The sequence below is a fragment of the Lathyrus oleraceus genome, chromosome 5 (assembly GCF_024323335.1).
Source record: "Lathyrus oleraceus cultivar Zhongwan6 chromosome 5, CAAS_Psat_ZW6_1.0, whole genome shotgun sequence".
NCBI classification, from domain to species: Eukaryota; Viridiplantae; Streptophyta; class Magnoliopsida; order Fabales; family Fabaceae; genus Lathyrus; species Lathyrus oleraceus.
Genome location: NC_066583.1, coordinates 225,483,918 through 225,499,061, shown reverse-complemented (window position 1 = coordinate 225,499,061; position 15,144 = coordinate 225,483,918). Strand labels below are relative to the sequence as shown.

The following is a 15,144-nucleotide window of genomic DNA, read 5'->3' as shown; positions in this document are numbered from 1 at the left end:
ATGGAAGTGTCTCAAGAAGACGTTGCTTATGAGATATTTTCTTGGTTACCTGCAAAAACCATATTTAAATTTAAGTTAACTTGTAGTTCATTCTCCAAATTTCAAGAAGAATCTCATTTCAAAACAAAACAGTTTTGTAATATGTTAGTGAAGAGTGATACATGTTTCTTCCTCCAACATGACCAAATAAGTCAAAGGTATCAAAAAAGGATCGAGTTGCACCATTTACCTAAAGAGCAACAATCTTCTTGTGTTCCTAACAATATCCTGACACTTCTATCTAATTCAGCTACTGTTGTAGCTTCTAGTAATGGTTTGCTTCTTTGTTATACTATTAATGATGATCCTGTTGAATTGTTTATTTGCAATCCAGTTACAAAGTCTTTCTTTTTTATTCCTAGTCCGGAGCCACTTAGAAAAAATCACAGGTTTTCTAACATAAATCTCATGTTAAATTGCTCTGATGACTCTTCAGATGACTATTTGATATTTCATTTTGAAAACGCACCGGATTGGTCACCAACTAGTTATGTATGCAATATTTATCATGGAAGAGAAGGTGTGTGGAGAACCATGGAAAACAACTTTTTTTATGTGGTGGTAGAAATATGAAATTTGAAATGTCGGTGTTTCACAATGGAGCACTTCATTTCATTTCAGATTGCTCTAATTACTTTACGAGATTGAGTACTTTTTATAAGCCATACATAATGGCTTTTGATTTTGTGAAAGGAACTTCAACTATTATTAAGTTGCCAAGGGAAGCTATAAAAGTTTTTTCACGCAGAGTGTAACATGGACATATTTAATTGGGGCAAAGTGATAAGTTCCAAGCGTTTTATTTGCTTAGTGAAATCAAAAAGGTATGTTTTCACTATTTGGTTTTTAAAAGATTACAAATCATGTTTATGGCAAAAGATTTTGAAGGTGAGAGTGAATACATTGAGGTTAGAAGAGAAAGATGCTAATGTTACCGGATTTACTGTCATGAATGGCGATGTTTTAGTTTTTTCTACTGAACAAAAGATTTATAGTTGTGGTTTGGATGGAGAAACATTTATGATGACAGAAGAAATAGGCTCACACCGTTGTGGATACTCAAACACTCTTCGTTCGTGTGGAACTGATGTTCGAATAATGCCTTGCTAGGAGATGTAAGCTGCCAAGTTTAATAGATTATTAGAATTTTGAGAAATTGTAATATTTATATTTCATTTAGTATAATTCAAGGCTTTAGTTATTAATTTTGAATAAATTATATATAGCTACTGTGTTTGAATTTATTATAGTTATTAATTTTAGAAGCATCACTAATAGAGAATCTATGAGTGAACCTAGTAACAAATATTTATGTTTCGTCCTATCTCCGGCTAATAATCCAAGACATCAAAGTCTCAGCAGATTCCCTATAAAAAATTCCCATCAAGCTAGGGCAGTAAATGTGTTTTTCATATATCTAGAATGCCGCTTCAAAGTTCTAGTTTGCTAGTGATAGTGGACTTTGCATCATCACATATCGTGTTGCAAGATGGACATAGCACAAATATTCTCAGGAATCATACAACTTCAGAGCACTCATAAAGGACAGTTAATGATAACACATAACAAGACAAGAATGGAAGTTGTAAACTGTGGTTCAATGACTTTTAATTTTCCTTGGAAAGATTAATGTGAATCACACATGCATTAAGTGAGGTTCTTTAGTGATTAATGATGCATAAAAGCAATGTCTTCGTTCACAGTGAAACCTTTGAATAATTGCAACAAAACTGTTCTTTTGGTGAGGCAAGTTAATACCTCCATAACAAGAACAAAGAGGAAAGGAGACAATAGATCCTCTTGGCGAAGGTCCTTTCTCGTAGAAAAATCCTTAGTCGCGCTACCGTTGACTAAAACTAACACTATTGAAAACATATCCTTTATCCGATTCTTCCATTTCTCCCCCCAAACATCAACCTATCCAATAGATATCTTGGATAACTCCAACTAACACATTCATAAGCTATTTCAAAATCTATTTTCATAATAATCCTACTTTGCTCTTATAGAAAAATCTAAAATATCATAAATCTCCAAAACCCCATCAAAAATACTTCTTCCCGACACTAAAACAGACTGATGGGCGGAAATAATCTTACCAATCAACCTCTTCAATCTACTAGCCAAGACTTTTGCTAAGATCATCTAAAAGCATGTTACAAGGTAAATCATTTTGTACTTAGCTTGAGGTTTATTTTATTTAGGAATCAAGGTAAAAAAAATGTTGTTATTGTAACACCCTAAATCCCGAAATGTGAAATAACATGAATATAAAACAACTACACGTATAGGGCGTCACTCAAACACAACATAAACTTGATTTGTAACACAGGTTATATAAAACATGAAATAATGTAAACACCTAACATCACTTACTCGCCTTTACATAGGCTCATCACAGCGAAATTATTATGGACAACACAAGTCCATCTCGCTCCTAAATCCCCACCATAAGACCAAATCACACCAATTCGCCAATATCATCATAAATAACGCTTCACCGATTCTCATCTGAAACCAGCTCGCTCCTGAATCCTCACCATCAAAGCAAAGCACACCAAAATGGACCGAATTTTGTACACCATGATTAATGAATCACCATAACATGCAATATCACCAAATTATCACCATACAATCACCAAATTATGCACAACGTCATAATAATTGATTTATTCGACAATCAATCATACACAACACGAATTATCTCCAAAACAGTGGTCAAACAGTAGCCTAATCATAACACAACATTAAAAATTGGGTCACCCGTCACCCAGGTGACGCTCGTCACCGCACACGTCACCTTACATGTCATCACTATGACGACCATCCGATACAGTTATGCCTAGGGACCATGTGGTCTACCCGTTAAGCAGTTGACGCTCGTCAGTGCCTCCAAAGCCATGACGGTCAGGGCGTCATTAAGGTGATTCTCGTCACCCTGAAGTAGAAACATTATTTACGTTTTTATCATCGTAGTTCAATTCATAACTCCAAGTTTCACTTCCCAAACCCTAAATTGAATAGCAAGAATCGGAAAAATCATTATCTAACAACAATACATCATTTATCTATCAACTAATAGGCAATTCACTCATTTAATAATGGATTTGACATACTTTATTCGTGAAATCATAATACACATATGAACACAATTTCATACCGATTTCATCAACAAGAACACATAATTCTCATGGTAAAATAGTGCACGAAAATCACATAACCCAACATATAATCATAGTATTATAGAATCCAATTCATGTTCATCATTCATTCATCTAAATGGAAAAATTCATGAAAAATCTAATGGGATTAAGGATTTCCCTCTACCCTATCACGCAATCTACACTAATACATCATTTATCTATCAACTAACAAGCAATTCACTCATTTAATAATGGATTTGACATACTTTATTAATGAAATCACAATACACATATGAACACACTTTCATACCGATTTCATTAACAAGAACACATAATTCTCATGGTAAAATAGTGCACGAAAATCACATAACCCAACATATAATCATACTATTACATAATCTAATTCATGTTCATCATTCATTCATCAAAATATAAAAATTTATGAAAAACCTAATGGAATTAAGGATTTCCCTCTATCCAATCATGCAATCTACACAAATCAACACAATATTAAGAGTAATTTTCCTCCTCCCCTAACCTTAGATTGCTTGAAAAATTCAGATTTTGCTTAAGATTCTTCTCTCCTCTTCAACCCTTCTCTTACCTCTTCCCACCAAACTTACTCTTCTTTTTCCCAAAACTCTACTAACTTCTATATATTATAATCTAATTATTTAATTTCTTAAAATTGCATTAAAGCCCGACCTTTATTACAATTTTCACCACTCTCCCTACATTCTCTAATTTTCTATTATTCCACCAAAAATTCATCATTTTCTATTTTATTTTAATTAATAAATCAAAATAATTACAAATCTAATTATTTAACATTTTAGTTTTTCTAGTCCTCCTAACACCCCACCAATACTCTCACTACACCCGCACCAAAACCCTACATACACATACAATCACTATTCATATTTAATTAAAAACACACAAAACACTAATTGATTAAAGAAAATACGAAATAATATGATTAAAATTTTTAATCAAAATTTAAGGTGTTACAGTTTTGACCTTAATTCACCTGGGATTTAAATGGAAGTCTTTAACAAAGCAAACAACATCCTTCTTAACCATGTCTCAACAATTCTGAAGAAAACTGAAATTGAACCCATCCGACCATGGGCTCTTGTCACCATTACAACACCAAATAGCTACCTTAATTTCCACCTCTGTGAAGGTTTCTTCTAAAGCCAAACTATCTTCTACAAATAAACACTTGAACTCATGGAAATTATTTTCAAAATATCATCTAACTTCAAATTTAATATCTTTCACTTTTTCCTTTCTGCCATTTTCCGTGCTCACAAAAGAAACAAAGTTCTTCCCATATCTCTCTTTCATCACATTGTGGAAGAATCTAGAATTACAATCCGCTTCTTTTAGCCAATTCACCCACGATTTTTGTCTTAACAAACTCTCTTTGAGGGAGAGATTCCTCCACAACCCCTTTGAAATCATCCTCACTAAGAAGCTTATCAAAATCATTTAGCTCTGCTACATTACCACCCACTTTCCATCCACCCAAACACTTTTTGTTTCCACCATTTTACTCCTCGGCCACATTATTATTATTATTATTATTATTATTATTATTATTATTATTATTATTATTAATAATGGTTAAACTATAAAACTAATGAATGAATGAAAATTTTAAAAGTAATAAAACTTTAAGCGTAATTGTATATTATATAGATAAAAAAACATAATTCAAATTTAATAAGATTTTAAGGGATTTTTATTTTGCTTTTGATTAATGTATTTAACCTATACACATGAGTGTTTGGATAAAACTAGTTCACATTTTTCTAACTTAACTAGAAATTATGAATTTGAATCTAGCTTTATAAATTCAAAAGGTTTTAAAAAATTTGAAGGATACATTTACTATCAAATATGTTTTAATCTTGATAATATATAGTTGGTAAAAAATATATATTTAATCTTATTCCAAATAGAAGTTGATATAAAAACAATAAATTTATTAGTAAGGTAAGTTTTCAGCCACTAATAAATTTTATATTTTACTTATAATATTTTAATAATTATTTTCTATTTAAAGTTTGTTTATTTTATTTCATTTATAATCATTTCAATAAATATTATTTTTTAACGATAAAATATATAATTCAAATCTAATTTATAAAAGAAAACATATACATGTCATTTTGTCCCCTTATTTTTAATTGAATGAAATATAGAAAAAAATACATTATTGACGTACAAACTTTAATTTCTATTATTATATAGCATATGAAGAAATATGATTAACAGTAATAAAAAAATAGAATTTATAAAAAAAAAAAGTTAAAAGCAGACTTCTTCTTAGTCAAGAAATTTTTCAAGAAGAATTAATCAGTAACAAGAATAAGGAGAATTAAAAACTATTTATTCTGATTTACTTACTTTCCAAGTCTGTGACCATTAATACTTTTGATATAATCAACCAATTCAATAAAGTAAATGAATCTTTGGCCCCAAGACACCTCTCTTGATATCTTGATATATGGAAAGTAGTTATTTTAAGAACAACTTTGTTATTTTCAAATTCAAAACAAAGTTACTTACTTATCATATGACTCAAATTTAAAATAGAGAAATTTTTGTTTTTCCACTAGAACTATTATAAATTCTATCTACCATAATTCTTACCATCACTCCTTTGTTGTGCTATCTTCCCTTTCCTTTAGCTATTCATTGTAATTTTTTATCTTTTAATTTTTTTCATTACTAATTTCCGAAAATGGCTAATTAAGCAAGTTATTTCCGAAAATGAAAAAAATGGCTAATTAAGCAAGTTATTTTATGTTGTCGAGGCAAATTTATTAAATTGTAAAATGGTGCTAAAAAGTTCATAAAATATATTTCAATATCAAATTTCCGAAAATTCTAATTAAGAAGATGGTTCTATCTTTAATTTTCTTGGATGGTTTGGTGCCTGATAATTGCGTAGCGCCAGATGCTTCAAAATCAACTTCTTCACCCTTGTCAGCAATTACAACATCCTTAGCCGGAGTCATTAGAATGATTGATTCTGGATCATTTTCACCAGATGCAGATAATGTTTGCTTGCAATATAAAAAATTAATTGTCAGATATAAAATGAATTATAATAATACAATATTTATCATAGAAAATTATTATGTTAACAAATGAAGATACTTACTGCGGAAGTTTCCAAATTTTCTTTGTTATGGACCAACTTTGCATATTCAGTTTTAGACTGATTCTGCACATTGAAACATCGAATATTTATTATACTTGTTAAATGTTTAAATAATACATGAATTAAGTGAATATTATACGTCTTCTACTATGTAGTCATTTTCAATCTCTTTAACAAAGGCTTCATCATCACAAAGCTTCCAAACAGACGCTTGGGAAAACGTTGGCTGCACCTTAACTCTAAAAGCCATTTTCTTATTCAACAACATTTCAAGCTCATCAGGATAAACCATTGGATCATCTTCTCCATTCTAATGGAAAAATAAAATATCAACCATGAGTGATAATCTGAACTTTACAACTCGATAAACTATTAACATTTTAACTTATGTATAACAATGTACCTCCACCATAGAGTTATGCATAAATTCAGCAGTCATTCCAAGTATAGCAGCACATTCGGAATCCCAGAATACAAATCGATATTTTGATTCACCATTGCTAACATATATCTCAATCTTGTACCTATAGTATTTTAAACGAAGAAAATAATATGATTAATAACAAATCAATTACCAAATTTATTTGCAATTCATCTAGATTATATGTACCTTGGTATAGGCTGTTCGACTTTTTGCCCACATGAACATTCATAAGCTTTTTCAGGATTAGGTGCCTTCGAAGAACACCTTGTGCAGCCATAATAAAACCATCCATACTTTGAGACAGCAAATTTCAATGTGGTTGCTACAGTAACACATAAAGTTTCCTAAAAGCAAATCAAAAATGATATTAATTTCAAAAAGCAAACAATATAATTGTAATAGTAAAGATAAATTCGGCTCTATAGTATTCAACTTACATGTTTGATTTTGCAGAACTGACTTAAGGACATACATTTCGCATTATGAACAAACCTTTCTATTGACGAATACTGAGAACCACCAGACCAATTAGAAAGAGATTTTGCAGATTGAGTAGGCTTCTCCTTCTGTTCATTAGTAGGCAACCTATAGAAATAAGATTGTTTTTAAAATTAAAAATTATGTATAATAATCTGAATATAAATAAATAAATAAAATCCATACTTAGACATAAAATCTTGAATTTCAGGGATGTCTTCATTTATCAACAATTTGGAACCACTCCATGCATTTGACACTGTAAATTGTATAATTAATATAAAAAGTCTGATAGTGTAATACCTTGGTCATCTTTTACCATTGCATGAGTGAGCAGAATTACAATAGCTCCATTGTTTTTAGGATCATTGTAGTAAGCCAAAAAATTTGATCCATAGATTTCCCATCAATTGCAATTTATGCAATTACCCCTATTTTGCAATATAAATAAACAATATTATATGATGGGATTCAGTGATGCAAAATATATAAATTTATCAAACACATAAGTTATGAAAATAATGCCCATTACTTCAAATCTTTCAGCACAACAGAAACAACAACTTTCTTCCCCGGAGTGTTGGATTGGATATGGTTTATCTCACCAACAGCACCAATAATATCTACATTAAAGTAAGGTTCATTATTGAATGTGTTTGCAAATATATAAGTTATAATAGAATTTAAATTACCTTCCAGTCTATCGGTTTTGCATTTGCCTTGAAGTATCTCACTAAAATCTTTAAAGAAATATCCTTTAGGTGGAATATTTTGAAGTTCGATTGCCTTCATTGTGGTACCATCAAGAAACACAATTTTTTTTGAATGATCACATACCTTCCACTGAAAATCATTGTTATAGACACTGCCATTGTTTATAATGCAGGTCATATTCTCCTTAATGACCTCTTTCCATTTCAGTAAATGGTCATGACGAATAAGGACCTGAATCCGATCACCCTAACAAAATGAAAATAATCTTCTTTTTATATGTTATACAAAAAAGCATTTTGTTGTAATTACTAACTATCATACAAAAATCTATACTTAAAAAAAGAAAAGCAATTTACCAAGGAATGCATAACAATCATCTCCAAATGTTCAATACCCTTATTATTCACAACACTCCAAACATCCATTATTCGAACAGCAAGACGCCAAGTTTCTTTTAAGAGTTCTGAGTTGAAAAGATCTAACTCATGAGAAGCATCCACAAGACAATAGTGTCAGATAGAAAACCATTTCCTTTGTATTGTCAAGCAAACAATAAAGTCATAATCATTCAAGCAATTAATAAGAAACTCAATGGTGTCAAATAAATATAACCAATCATCCAAGCTAGCACTCCAAAGCAAGCAATCTTCAATGTCCTTTATGTGTATCAGATGAAAAATCCCTTGAAACATACTCAAAGAGAAAACATCAAATAATAACAATAAGATCAAAATAACAATTTAGACAAAGAGAAAGAGTGTATCAGATGAATCCAATGGAGTCTCTCAAGCTTGTGTAAGATGAATGGGATTGGCCATATTTTTGGTCTCAAATTAATGGCATTGGCAAAGTTTTTCTTCCATAGCTCAGGAATGTTGCCTACTCTAAGTCCATAGGTCCAAATTAAGTCACATACAAAGATCCGACAGTCCACCAATGTGTTTTTTTAGTGTTTTTGTTTTTATTAAGTGTTTTAAGGTCCTAAGACAACAAATAAAATATAATCACAAGAAAAAAATAGAATGGCTCAAGAAATAAAAAATGAAAATAACTGAAGCATGAACATAGGCCCAAGTGGGCAAAGAGAAAATGACTGAAGCGTAAACAATAGGCCCAAGTGGGAAAAGAGCAAATGACTGAAGCATAAACAATAGGCCCAAGTTGGCAAAGAGCAAATGACTGAAGCATAAACAATTTGCATGAATTTAAATGACAAGGAATGATAAAGTGAAAGAATTTAAATTGCATTAAAGTAAATGATAAGAAAATTAAGTTTTAGTTGTCAAGTTAGTGTGTTAATTTGTGCCTTGAGGCAAATTTAGCGCTATGTTAAGCAATCGTAACTAGGCTTATGTAGAAGCCATACCTATCTGAGGCTGGTCAATAATAATGTTGGTGTTAATGCATGCTAGAGACAAGGTATCCAAGATCAAGCTCCTAAAGCATACCAGACACATAAACAAGAGAGGATGCACATATCTCAATCAAACCTATGTTGATCCATCTGACACAAGGTCATTGATGAATCAACTAGCTAATGATCCATGAGAAATCATTGGCCAAGAGATGATTGGGGAAGAAATGAGATGAAAATGGAGAGATGAAATGAAGGGATCCCAAATTGGTAAAGGGATAAACCTCACTTGATCAATACCATTCATTCATCTGATGGATGAAGTTTTAAACTTCATCAACCTCCTAAATCTAATGGTATTGACCAAGTCAAGGTCCAATTCAACCAAGACCAAGGTCAAACTGAAGTAAGGTCAACATAAAGTCAATACAAAAGCTCACCAAAGCACTAAATTAATTAAACTATTTTCAAAACATTTTTAAGAATGAAGAAAAATAAGTTTTCAAAGATCAAAAACCTAAAACCCCTTCAAAACACCAAAGAAATGGTCAAGGGATTTATCATAGGTCAAGTAAGGTCAAAGGACCATTGACTAATTTTTTTTTGTATTTTTCAAAAGTCATAAGTAATTAAAAACTAATTAAAACAAGTTAAAAAACACAAAATTCACCAAAAATATCAAACTTAATCCAAAAATTAATTTGAAATCATAAATGGGAATAAGAAAATATTTGTGAATTTTTGGTGTTGGTCCCATAATTTTTGGATCAAAAATGAATTTATGGTGAATTTTAAAAAAATGGCTATTTAAAAATTAATTTAGAAAAATAAAATAAAATGGAAAATCATGAGCCATCAGATCACCTCTCATTAATTGAGGTGGCAGATCTGATGATCCAAAACGCGTGTTTAATGTGTTCCCTCAGTCAGCGCACCACACACATGGTAAAAGCAACAAAAGGCTCAAATTAAAAGAGGGAAGAGAGAACCAAGGGTGAAGGCATTGCCACTCCACCATCGGAGCCCTAGTTCCGGTGGTCTTCTTCGGTGAGGCTCACCGGACTGTCAAAAACAAACGTGCCCAGAAATTGATGGATCTAACATCATTCGAAAAGAAAAATTGCAAGGATCACGAATATGACATCTGTATGTTCCATCTCTCACTCTATAATTAGAAAAGTGAAGATCAAATCAGAGGTGTTCAACCTAAGCTGCTTCGAATCAAGCCCAAAACAGCTGAGTCATGTTGCCTACATTGGTAGGACTTCAACCATCATAAAATTTAGTTTAGATCTAGAGTATGGAGAGAGAATCAAAGAGATGAAGTTTTGTGAAATTCACCTTCTCTGAGCTGCTTCTGAGCTTTGTTCTTGATGTAATTTTTCGTGCTTTCTGTTCCTCTTGCTTGCAGAAACTCAATGAAGTGGAAAAGGGAGTGAAACTTGGGACTTTTTGTTTAGAAACTTGAGTTGAACAAAAACTCAATTTCTCAATAAATCTTCAAATAATTCTATCGTGTGAGGTTATGAAAAAGGATAGCAGAGCTTGGGCAGTCTCCTCCTTTATTTCTGAGCAAATGATGTTTGATTTATAGGTCAAGCAATTGATATGTGCACCTTTCCAATTTTGAATGAAAAATGAGAAATTCTTGGTGAATGGGTGCATGGGTGGTAGTATAGGCCCAAGTAATGATTAGAATCCACTCTAAATCGTGGAAGGAGGTTGCTAAAATCATCACACAAGGCCATGCAAAGTTGTGCATTGTTTGGAGCTCAAGACTTGCCAAAACAAGCCATGGAAAAACCTCATGCCCAAGTCCCTCATTTCTCATCCAAATTATGTGATCTTGGACTTTTTGGAAATATCTCATCATAAGGAAAAACTTTGGTGTTGTGATTTTTTCAATTTGAAGCTTGGAAAATGGAGAAAACTGACCTTGAAGGTGGAAGTATCAAACATACTTAGAAATTTTTCTAAGTTATAAGCCAAATGACCTCTGTTTCCACCTTGAATAACTTTTGATGTGAGCTTCAAATGAACTTCTATCCTTCTACAAGGTTGTATATATTTCAATTCCCTTCAACTTTACAACAAATTTGGCATCATTTGGAGTTTGGATGATGGAGTTATGGATTTTAGAAGTTGAGGAAATTTGCTTGTTAAATGATGAGGACCAAAGTGTACCTACAATGTTTCCTCATGGTACATGACTTTGTAAGTAGAATTTGATCTTTCTAAATGAAGCAAAGTTGAATAAGACATCTTGAAATTAATCATTATACTTGGAAAATCTTCGTATCATAAAAAATGAGGAGTTTATTGCTCTTGGAAGTTGACCTTCTATCTAGGCCACATACAAAATGACATATAATCTTTCCCCATAAAAATGACTTTCCAAGAAAAATTAGCTCTTGAGGCCAACATTAAAGATCTTTGGAATGTCATAAATAGTAACTTTTCTCTTAGAATCATTTTCATATGACAAACATTGTAGGAGATAGGGTATAGGAAACCCTAGATTTGACCAATTGACTTTTCTGGCCAACTTCCTTGAATCAACTTTCATACTTGAAGTTCCTTTGATATTAGGAGCTCATGGAGGACCCTATATGCTTATGATGATGTAAAATGAAGTATACCTTGATATCTTTGACCAACTATTGAAGAAACTTATTGAGGAAGGCACACAAGATACCTATATGGATTAGGGATTCCTTGATAGACAAGCTTCAAACTCTTGATGAACTCTTGATCAAAATGACAAATAAAGAACATAGGGATCCATATATGATGTTTAGAACCAATGTGGACCTTTTCTTGCTTGATCTCTTGCATTGAGGGTCTCAAACCCTAGTTGCGGGCTTGGTGGGGCACAAATGGAGACACGCACCACCTACAAAAGAAACAAAGCTATACTAGACATATTTTTGTATTTTGGTTAATAAACAAATAAAATAAAGTATGATACAATCATATATTCTTGGTGATCTCTCTAAATGCAAACCCAATGAATGATAGGCGAGGAGAATACCAAGGTGTGATCCCAATGTCAATGAAAAGCTATGAGATGGTATGAGGGATCTTAGGGGTCAAATTTGGGGTCTTATAGTTGCCCATATTTAAGGTCATTCTATGAGGAGATGTGAAGGTTAAAATCTTCGTATCAACACGGTAGAATAGACTTAAATATTAACAACAAGAAACAAATTTTGGTCCCTAAGAGACCTCTTGATGCATATGATATGAATGCAAAATATAATCTTGGTGGGGGATATATTGCCACAAAGGAAAAGAATCCGGAAGAAACTGAAAATCCACATGAGCACAATGCATTCCATAAGGAAAACTCAATTAGGGGACATGGACTCTGGGGATAATAAGTTATGCGTAGGCTAGGCTACGACTTAAAAGCTTCTGGAGACATGAAAGGATTTACATGAAAATAAATCAATGAAAAGACTCGAAATGGATAATAATCTGCATGTATTGGGATACTACCAACACAGCAGGAAATTATCCATTAGGGATATGCGTGAATTGGATTATCCACTACCTTTTACTGAGGTAAACTAAGGATAAACAACCATAAACAACAAAGTGTACACAAAGGATATTCAAATAAAAGAAATATTTGCTACCATGCTTAACTGGTAAATGAAGGATATTCAAACAAAAGAATTATCGACTATCATGCTTAACTGGTAAATGAAGGATATTCAAACAAAAGAAATATCCACTACCATGCTTAACTAGTAAATGAAGGATATTCAAACAAAATAATTATCCACTACCATGCTTAACTGGTAAATGAAGGATATTGAAACAAAAGTAATATCCACTACCATGCTTAACTGGTAAATGAAGGATATTCAAACAAAAGAATTATCCGCTACCATGCTTAACTGGTAAATGAAGGATATTCAATCAGCAAAAGTGAATTGGAACAACGCCAAAACACTTAAAACATTTTCTAGAAAAGGCGTAAATCATAATGTTGTTGAAATACCCATATATTCAAAAGGAAGTTCGATTTCACAAGGAGATATGAATTCAGACTCAACTAGGGAAGTCAAACTTCAACACAGGAGTAAAAGAGATATATTATCTACCACCTGTTACTAGGTAGCTTAAAATGGAAGATAATACACTCGGGTAGAGGAACATCCGTTACCAGTTATTGGGCAATATATCAAGGATAACTTGCTGAGGAAAAGGAGGAAGAATCACCAACTACCAGTTACTAGGAAACTTATCAAAGGTAATCAAACACATGAAAGAGTTATATTACCAGTTAGTGGGCAATATACTCAAAAGGGAATAGCCTACTAGATAAATGAAAAAGTAGGATTTACAACTACCAGTCACTGGATAGAAGACCAAAGGGAACAAAAGCAGGATTTACAACTACCAGTTACTGGGTAGAAGACCAAAGAGAACAAAAGCAGGATTTATAACTACTAGTTACTGGGTAAAAGACCAAATAGAATAAAACCATGATTTACAACTACCAGTTACTGGGTAGAAGACCAAAGAGAACAAAAGCAGGATTTACAACTACCAGTTACTGGGTAGAAGACCAAAGGGAACAAAAACGGGATTTACAACTACTAGTTATTGGGTAGAAAACCAAAGGGAACAAAAGCGGGATTTACAACTACCAGTTACTGGGTAGAAGACCAAAGGGAGAATATTTGTTACCAGTTGCTAGGTAACATATCAAGGATAAACTGTCAGGGGGAAATTCAATGAGAAGTTTTGTTAACCACCAGTTATTGGGGAGATAACATAAAAACGACCAACTGGAAAAAAGGATAAACAATTACCAGTTACTGGGTAATTGAGAAATGATAATTTGCTGGCGAAAAGAAAAGATAACTCGTTGGGGAAACGAAAGTAAATTCGCTGGGGAAATCAAAGAAGTAAATTACCTTCTACCGGTTACTGGGTAAATTAACACATGTAAAGTACTCAACATAAATAAGGATATTACCAATTACTGGGGTAATAAACTCTCAGAGGACCAAAAGATCTATCTAGGTAAGTGTCGCATCCTGCGAAAATCAACCGGCGAGCTAAAAACAAAACACACACAGAGCCGCCACTGCGCGTTATTTATCCCAAGATAGGGAAAGGAAACGCTCAGAGAAACCTGGAAAGGAAATGGTCTTGCGACCAAAGAGAAAGGGTAAGGGAGTCGGTTACGCAAGGGGAAGGTATTAGCACCCCTCACGTCCGTCGTACTCGACGGGATCCACGTTCTAAGAAAAGAAAAGGTTGCTAAACATCACACACACACACAGGGGAACGCAGGTAGGGTTAAGAGAAGGGAGCTCGATAGGACGTCGCATCCTATGCCTACATATCTTGTCTGGAACAAGAATCAGAGCCACTGTAGTTCGGCTTACGCACGCCAAACAACACAAAACATACAAACACACAAGGGTGGCAAACATGGAGCCCGACAACCACCGGATGGAATTACGTCGGCATCCGAACCAAAACACAACCAAAACGGCAAACGTGGAGCCCGACAGCCAATCACTGGGCTTACGTCGGCATCCGAACCAAAACACAACCAAAACGGCAAACGTGGAGCCCGACGGCCAATCACTGGGCTTACGTCGGCATCCGGACCAAAACACAATCAGATAACAAGTAAACGCACGCAAAAAAGAAAAAGGTTGCCCGGAGAGGTCTCGCACGACCCCCTGCCTACATACCTCGTCTGGAACGAGGATCAGGGCGATGTAGTTCCCCTTAACAGGGGAGAAACTCTCCTAACCAGAAACCAGGGGAAGACACGACACTAGGGAGACTACGA

At 33.3% G+C, this 15,144-nt stretch overlaps 1 pseudogene; it reads left to right on the top strand.

Annotated features, from left to right (window-relative positions):
• On the top strand, positions 1–1,149 carry LOC127079852 (F-box protein At5g49610-like; annotated as a pseudogene).
• Positions 1,150–15,144: the final 13,995 nt, after the last annotated feature.